Source organism: Lucilia sericata, unplaced genomic scaffold (assembly GCF_015586225.1).
Source record: "Lucilia sericata isolate MDLA Ls3-8-SP2 unplaced genomic scaffold, ASM1558622v1 Contig001074F_arrow, whole genome shotgun sequence".
NCBI lineage: Eukaryota > Metazoa > Arthropoda > Insecta > Diptera > Calliphoridae > Lucilia > Lucilia sericata.
In genome coordinates, this window is record NW_023995051.1 from 93608 (window position 1) to 102542 (window position 8935).

Consider the following 8935-nt stretch of genomic DNA (forward strand, 5'->3'; position numbering starts at 1 on the left):
AATTTTATTTGTTACAAACTTAAATGATTTTGTTATTACAAATGCTGGTATTTGATGTTTATAAATAATTTAATAACACATTGTTATGTTGGATATTAATATTATTGTTATTATTTCACACTTATTTTTTTTAAGAATTCAAAAGATATTTTATTTGTGGCAGATGTTTTAATTATAATAATTTTTCAAATGATTGACATGCTATTTTTTTTTAATTTAGCAATTTTTGCAAAATTTGATTTATATTTTTGTTAACACTTTATTTATTTTAAGCAGCATATGTCATTTGGTTGAAATTTCCTTTTTCTGGTTGTTTTAAACTTTTAATTGAATTTTATTCAAAATTTATTGTATTTTTATTTGCACATTTTACCCAGAGACAAAAAGTTTTAATATTGATTTTATTTTTTTTAAATTTTACTTTTCTGTAAATGTAATTTTCAACATTCATAAATTATGTCTTACTTCGTATTTTCTCCCCACTTTTCTTTTTCTTTGGTTGTGGGTTGTATGTCTGTAAATGGTTTTGCCTAATTAATTAAGTTTTTCGTTGTGTTTTCACTGTTTCTCACATTTTTCTTTTTAATTTATGTTTTGATTTAAAATTCTGTAAAAAGCTTTTAAGATTTTTAAACGTTTAAGTAGATTAATATTACTTGTACGTCTAGGTTACGTTTTTTTTTTTTTTTTTGTTATTTCTTTTTCAATTTAATTAAAAAAATTTGTTTAATTTGATTCTGCAAAGATAAGAAAAATAGAAAGAAATTTTTTGATTTATTTGTGATTTAATTAGTTATGGGTAAAGTAAGCATAAGATTTCTTAAGATTTTAATAAAAAATTTCATTGTGTTTATAACCTAAATGATAGCGGAGATAAGGGTATTATGAGGTTTATGATGATGTTTGTAACACTAAAAAATAATAATATCACATTAATTTATAAGTATTGAAGATGTCTGAGAAACACTTTTTGTCAGTGTTATACACTCTAGCGTCTATCTGTACATATAAACTTTATAATCAAACAATAGAGCGAAGTTTGGATTCCTGAACTAGAACTGAACTAGAACTGAACTAGAACTAGAACTGAACTAGAACTGAACTAGAACTGAACTAGAACTGAACTAGAACTGAACTAGAACTGAACTAGAACTGAACTAGAACTGAACTAGACTGAACTAGAACTGAACTAGAACTGAACTAGAACTGAACTAGAACTGAATTAGAACTGAACTAGAACTGAATTAGAACTGAACTAGAACTGAACTAGAACTGAACAAGAGCTGAACTAGAACTGAACTAGAACTGAACTAGAACTGAACTAGAACTGAACTAGAACTGAACTAGAACTGAACTAGAACTGAACTAGAACTGAACTAGAACTGAACTAGAACTGAACTAGAACTGAACTAGAACTGAACTAGAACTGAACTAGAACTGAACTAGAACTGAACTAGAACTGAACTAGAACTGAACTAGAACTGAACTAGAACTGAACTAGAACTGAACTAGAACTGAACTAGAACTGAACTAGAACTGAACTAGAACTGAACTAGAACTGAACTAGAACTGAACTAGAACTGAACTAGAACTGAACTAGAACTGAACTAGAACTGAACTAGAACTGAACTAGAACTGAACTAGAACTGAACTAGAACTGAACTAGAACTGAACTAGAACGAACTAGAACTGAACTAGAACTGAACTAGAACTGAACTAGAACTGAACTAGAACTGAACTAGAACTGAACTAGAACTGAACTAGAACGGAACTAGAACTGAACTAGAACTGAACTAGAACTGAACTAGAACTGACTAGACTGAACTAGAACTAGAACTGAACTAGAACTGACTAGAACTGAACTAGAACTGAACTAGAACTGAACTAGAACTGAACTAGAACTGAACTAGAACTGAACTAGAACTGAACTAGAACTGAACTAGAACTGAACTAGAACTGAACTAGAACTGAACTAGAACTGAACTAGAAACTGAAACTAGAACTGAACTAGAACGGAACTAGAACTGAACTAGAACTGAACTAGAACTGAACTAGAACTGAACTAGAACTGAACTAGAACTGAACTAGAACTAGAACTGAACTAGAACTGAACTAGAACTGACTAGAACTGAACTAGAACTGAACTAGAACTGAACTAGAACTGAACTAGAACTGAACTAGAACTGAACTAGAACTGAACTAGAACTGAACTAGAACTGAACTAGAACTGAACTAGAACTGAACTAGAACTGAACTAGAACTGAACTAGAACTGAACTAGAACTGAACTAGAACTGAACTAGAACTGAACTAGAACTGAACTAGAACTGAACTAGAACTGAACTAGAACTGAACTAGAACTGAACTAGAACTGAACTAGAACTGAACTAGAACTGAACTAGAACTGAACTAGAACTGAACTAGAACTGAACTAGAACTGAACTAGATATGTCTTTCATCTATCGATTTGTCTGTCTTTCTGTCGGTCATTCCGTCCCTTTATATGTCCGTCTGCATCTTTTTCGCTTTGTCTGTCCATTGATTTTTGCGTTTGTCTTGGATCCATGTGGCAAAATATAATTATATGAAAATTGAACCACCTTCGACACGATCGCACGTATAAAAATTTGATTCGAAATAATATTGTTCGTAATTCTCATAATAGAATCGGTAACAATTTGACATAAATAATTTTGAAGTAGAGTACATGTTGTACTGTCTGGCTTGCTGGATACTTGATATACTGTTTAATATTTCTTAGATTTTAATTAAATTGAAAAAAGTTTATTTGAAAATTTATATCAAAATTTTGCCAACAGTTTGTTTAGGCCATGAAAAATCATTTTTGGTATCAATTTATTTCTAAAAAATATAAAATTTTCTTTTATATAATTTACAATTACTACCACCCCCTACCGCGATACATAAAGAAATATCCTAAGCAATTACTCATATTTCTTAACTCTTTCACAGCAAATATTTTCCAACATTAATCTAAATCTACTCCAAGGAATACACACATTTTGAAACATTACACTTGCTTTAATCTTCGAATCATTTCCTTCAATTATAACAATAACTTTTTATTTTAAGATAACTTAGATTGCACATAATAATAAACAATCAAAATATCTTTTGATTTTAACGACAACATCAAGAATTTATGGTGTCTGTGTTGAAAATTTCTCATAATATTTAATTGATTTTTGTTTGCTTTTGTATACAAACTCAATTGCTTGTTTTATTGTTGCTTTTATCATATTGTTGATTATTGTCTTGATGTCTTGAGATTTTATAATGGACACACGTACTATGTTATATTACGACCATGAGCATGACCAGCTAAAACGAAAATGTTTTTAAAAGTCTTTGTTTTTATTAAAGCCACATAAAATTGAGATGAATTAAGTTGAATACAAAATGAAAGCGAATTGAAATGAAATGAAAAAACCAAAAAAGAGGTCAAAATACAACACTAAGATTTATGATGACAGTAATAATGTTGATGGCTTTTTAATGACCATATTTCATTTCAGAAACGAATTACGCCACAAAAGAAGTCAGACGAAGAAAACAAAAAAATATTGGCCAAATAAAGGATTACGCATGTTGACGGACATTATATTGTTTTAGTATTTTTAGTGTTATTATATATATAGTTAAAGCAACTTAATTAAAATTTAAGCATAATATAGAATTTAAGATTAAATTTAATTATTTTTGGAAAATTTAAGTTTTGTGCCTGATAGTTTCTGAAGGGAATTTTGTATGGGAGCTAGGGTCACATGACGCCCCATCATTACGAAATCTGCAGTTTTATTTACAGAGTAGAGATACTGGATCATTTAGTATAATTTTCATCCATATTCAATTACCCTTTCTTTTGTCCCTAGGTGAAGAGAAGAGTATGTGCTAAATTTCAGCAAATTATATTGATAATTGTGACTTGCAACGTGCACCTGTAACGTGCACACACAGACGGATATAGCTTAATTGACTCAAAAAGTGATTCTGAGCCTATTGGTATACTTGGTACAATATTTTTGAATGTTATTAACATAATCTCAAACCCACTATGGGAAGGATTTAAAAGTCATAACCGGAAGTTAACAAAAAATTCATTCATTAAAAACAAATTTTTTAACCGTAATACCCATCATTTGTTATAATAGTTGATAGATTGGACTTGTTAGCTTTAATATCTATATATATATAAATGAATGTGTGTTTGTTTGTATGTTTATATGTTTGAACGTTAGAGACTACTAAATTTTCACAATGTATTCCTGCATGTCTGGAATAGGTAATGGGCTACTTTTTATTTTGAAATTCCATGTGGGCGGAGAGCCACGCCCATATTAAGAAAATATGAAATCCGTATATTTGATCGGAGCCACTTTAGTGTCAATATGATTATTTAGGACAAAAAGTAAGCGGACTAGCATTAGGGGGCGTGGCACCTCCCATATTAATTAAATAAAAAAATTCGTTTATCTTGGAAACTATTACAGTTAGAATCTTAAAATTTTGCACGAATAACTTTAACATCCATTTAAATATTTTGAGTAATAAATTGGCGGACTACCCAGAGGGGAGCGGCACCTCCCATATTAATTAAATACAAAAATTCGTTTATCTGGGAAACTAATGAAACTAGATTCTTCAAATTTTGCACGAAGACCTTAAATATTCATCGGAACATTTTGGAGGAAATAGTGCGGACTTTCATCTGTAGAGCTTGAAGTTCCCACATGAATCAAATAGAAAAATTCGTATATCTGAGCAACTATTAGAGATAGAATCTTCAAATTTTACATAAAGAACTTTGACATTCATGGGAACATTTAGAGAATAACGGGCGGACTTTCAATGGGTGGCTTGGCACCACATATATGAATTAATTACAGAATTTCGTGTATGTTGGAAACTCTTATATTCTTCAAATTTTTCATAGATAGATAGAAATGGGCAATTGACAGAAACTGGCGAACTTGCAATATGTAACATATAGTAAATCTGGAAAACTAGTGTAGTTAGAATCTACAAAATCATTAAGTAGGTTTTTTATTTATACATATTGCTTTCAGGGTAGCAACGCACACTGGGTATTGCTAGTTTTTACATATTTTTGTAGATAGTTCCTTTTGTTTGTTGTTAAATCGCAAATATTGGTCCAAGCTGATTTTTTTTTTTGGACTTTGGCTTTGATACAATACATCAACAATATAATCCATTTCGAATTTTTAGTTAGTTAGGACCGTTTGCTTTTCCGGAGACGACATGTGAATAAAATATGTTTAAATTTGCTTTTGATTAAAGATCTTTAGATATATTAAATTTTACCAATTATCTTATTTATAAATAATTTCAAATTTTTATATTGGCTCCTTAAAGTATACTAAGAAATATAAAATTATTTCTGGTATGTATGTGTGTGAATGTTTTCAATAAGTTAAGAGCTAAAAGATCAAACTTATTTTAGAATTGGTGCAAACAGTATCAACTCAGGTTTTCAAAAAGCAACATTGAAACTGGTGATGTCGCAATTGATTCAGTAACATGTTCTGTGGAAAATTGTATAATTCATATGAGTTATTTGTGCAGAACTTCATCGTGATACTAATATATACATATAAGTCAAACAGAACCCGTTCATTTATAAAATTTACAGTATTTTTAAAAATTATATGAAAGTTAGTTGCTCCATGTATAGTATTTGTTCATGAGTGACATATGCCAAATTCTAAGGTGACAAATACGAAGAGAAAGCATTGAGTAGCATAACCTTTCTATAGAACAAGTGTCGACTATAATTTACAATTTAAGATATTTATAACAACACAAAACTATTTTTCTGATCTACATAAAAGTTAGTCCATACAACAATCAACAAGTGAGAGTGTTACATTCGGATGTACCGAATCTCATATACCCAACATCAAATCGTATGCCGTATGCTCCCCTATATACATCAGAGTGATATTTGGAATATGGCTCTTTTGGATTAAATAAATATAAATTTTTTAAAACAAAATATTTTTTGTAAAATTTTAAAACATGAACATATGTACATTAGGGTAGCCCCGTTTGTATGGAGTAAAAAAAGGTGTCAATGTTTCAACTAAAATGAAAGTTTAATTGATTCTAAGATACCGTTACTCAAAATTTTTGTCCTAGCGTCAATATTTGGTGAGCTTTATCAAAGGACAAAAAGGTATTTTTGAAGTTTTTATGATTTTTTTTTATATTTTTTACAAAGAAAAGATATAAAATTTGGTATCTAAGAATGGTCCATGCGAGACGCACATCAGAAATTGTTGTGTAACAGCAAAAGTAATCGAAATTTTCTAATTTTCTAATACATTTTAACACAGATGAATTTAATATAATTTTCTGAAGCGGCAGGTAAGGTAGGGTCAATTATTGACCGAAACATTTCGATAGGAAATTCTTTCCAATGTTTCATATGTCGAATTTCATAACTGTACACATATTTTTTAGCCAGCAATGATCGTTAAAGTAATTTTCTGGGTCAATTATGGACCGATCCTCATAAAAGTCAGTAGAGAGGTTTTGGCCCATAAGAAACTTACTTATGTCATCATTCTTGTATTTTTAGGCCAGTAATGAGCGTTAAAAACATTTTCTGAAGGGGACCTTATATGGGGTGTGGGGTCAATTATGATGTGCTCCTCATAAAATTTTGAAGAGCGATTTTTCTTCACACAGAACTTGTTTATGTCGAATTTCATCGCCATAATCGCATTTTTAAGCCAGTAGTGGTCGTTTTCTGAAGGGGACCTCTGAAGGGATAGGGTCAACAATGAGCGTTAAAAACATTTTCTGAAGGGGACCTTATATGGGGTGTGGGGTCAATTATGATGTGCTCCTCATAAAATTTTGAAAAGCGATTTTCCTTCACACAGAACTTGTTTATGTCGAATTTCATCTCCATAATCGCATTTTTAAGCCAGTAGTGGTCGTTTTCTGAAGGGGACCTCTGAAGGGGTAGGGTCAATTATGGTTCGATTCTCATAAAAGTCGGTAGAGAGATTTTGGCTTATAAGAAACATACTTATGTTGAATTTCATAGCTGTACTCGTACTTTTAAAACAGATATGCCTGTTAATGCTGTTTTCCCGGAGTCCACTTTTATCCGAAAACGTCGTCCGATCTTGCCCATTTCCAATACCAAACAACCTTACCCATAAGGAATATTTCTGGAAAATTTCAATCTTCTATGTCTTTCTGTTCGGACTCTATCGTGCTTTCAACAGACATACAAACAGACGGACGTACTTGGCTAGATCGTCTTAGAATTTAATAAGGAGTCAGATTACAAACACTTTTGCGGGTCTATGACCAATATCTCAATGTGTTACTAATTTTCCCCATCTTTTTTGATGGTGGGTATAAAAACACGTTTTTAATTTGTTTCATATTTGACTAGTGTTTGGCTAAAAAATGATTACGATGTTAAATCCACTATAAAGTTTGATTTAATAAATTCGTGCACTAAGTCCTTTAGAACGTAAATATAAGATTTGCATTGCTGTTGTAGTATATCAGTAATGAAATATTATATTTTATTTTCATTTCCTTGTGTAATCAATCTAAAACAAACAGTAACCAGCACATATCTACATATACACACCTTCAGCTATTTTTATTATCCTTGCTCACGTATAGAACGTTATTTCAATTGTATAAATATTAATCCTTTTTTTGTATTCGATGCTTTGGCAAAACACAAAAACGCCTTAGGGTTATTGCATATTTTTTTTTGGTTTTGTTAATTTATATTCTATTCTTTTGATTTTTTTTTAGTTGAGCAGAAAATGTAATATGCGAGTTGTGAATAAATTTGATTGAAATATTTTGATTATTTTTTAAGTTATTTTCTTTGTTATTTTAAAATTTTACACTTAAAAAAATTTTTTTGATTTTTTATAATCTGATTTTGAGCAAAAATTTATTTAATTTTTTTTTTTTGATTTTTAAGTTTTTGTTTAAAAATTAAATAAATTTTGATTTCTTTTTTTTTAATTGATAGGATTTTTTAGGTTTTTTGATGGGATTTTTTTTATTTTATTTGATTTTTTTCCATTTTAAAGAAATTTATACAAATTTTGTTTTGAAAGAATTTATTTGAGCAATTAGTTGGTCGAATCACTTATTAAAATTTTTTTATTTTTTTTTATTTGTTTGATAAATAGTTTTAATAACTTTGATTATTTTTCAAAATTTTGATTTTGTGGCCAAATTTTTGTAATTTATTTTTAAGAATTTTTAACAATTATTTCCTTAACATATATCAGAAATATATCTTTATATTTTTATATTTTTTTAAATATTTTTTTTAATATTTTTTAAAAAATTTTTGGTTTAATTTTTTATTAAAATTTAATTTAAACTTTTAAATTTTACAACTTTTTATTTGAGTTTCACATAAAGACATTGAAATTGTTATGAATATTTAAATTTAATTTTTTAAATTTTTATAAATATTTTTGATTATTTTTAGATTTTCACAAACTACGAGCCGCTTAATTTTTCTCTTCCAAACTAAATCATTAAAGCTTTTTCATATTTTAAACAAACTTTTCACTTTTATGCATAAATCTTGAGAAATGGCAATTTATTTCTTAAATTTTTTTGTTTGATTTTCAACTTTAAATTTAACTCAAGTCACCCTTATAGGTGTATCCCGGTTTCTGGTTTTATGTTATTAAATTTGTTAAAGAATTTCCGTTTTATATCTTCTTTTTTTTTTTTTTTTTTGCTCTAATATTCCTTTAGACTTTTAATTACACGTTTTGTTACTCTAGACAACAACATTTTTTTGTGTAAATTCTTTAAAAAAAACTGATATTCACGTAAATCTCGGCGTTTAAAGCGTTGTTAGCCCAAAAAGCATCGTCGTTAAACTGGATGCT

The 8935-nt window shown here is 29.0% G+C and overlaps 1 long non-coding RNA gene across 1 annotated transcript; it reads right to left on the reverse strand.

Moving 5' to 3' along the window:
• Nucleotides 1-415: 415 nt before the first annotated feature.
• Nucleotides 416-7944, reverse strand: LOC119609870. The gene is made up of 2 exons (XR_005231961.1): nt 7654-7944; nt 416-737 (listed from the first exon to the last, which is right to left on the reverse strand). It is a non-coding gene; the product is annotated as an uncharacterized LOC119609870 (long non-coding RNA).
• Between the last annotated feature and the right edge of the window lie 991 nt (nt 7945-8935).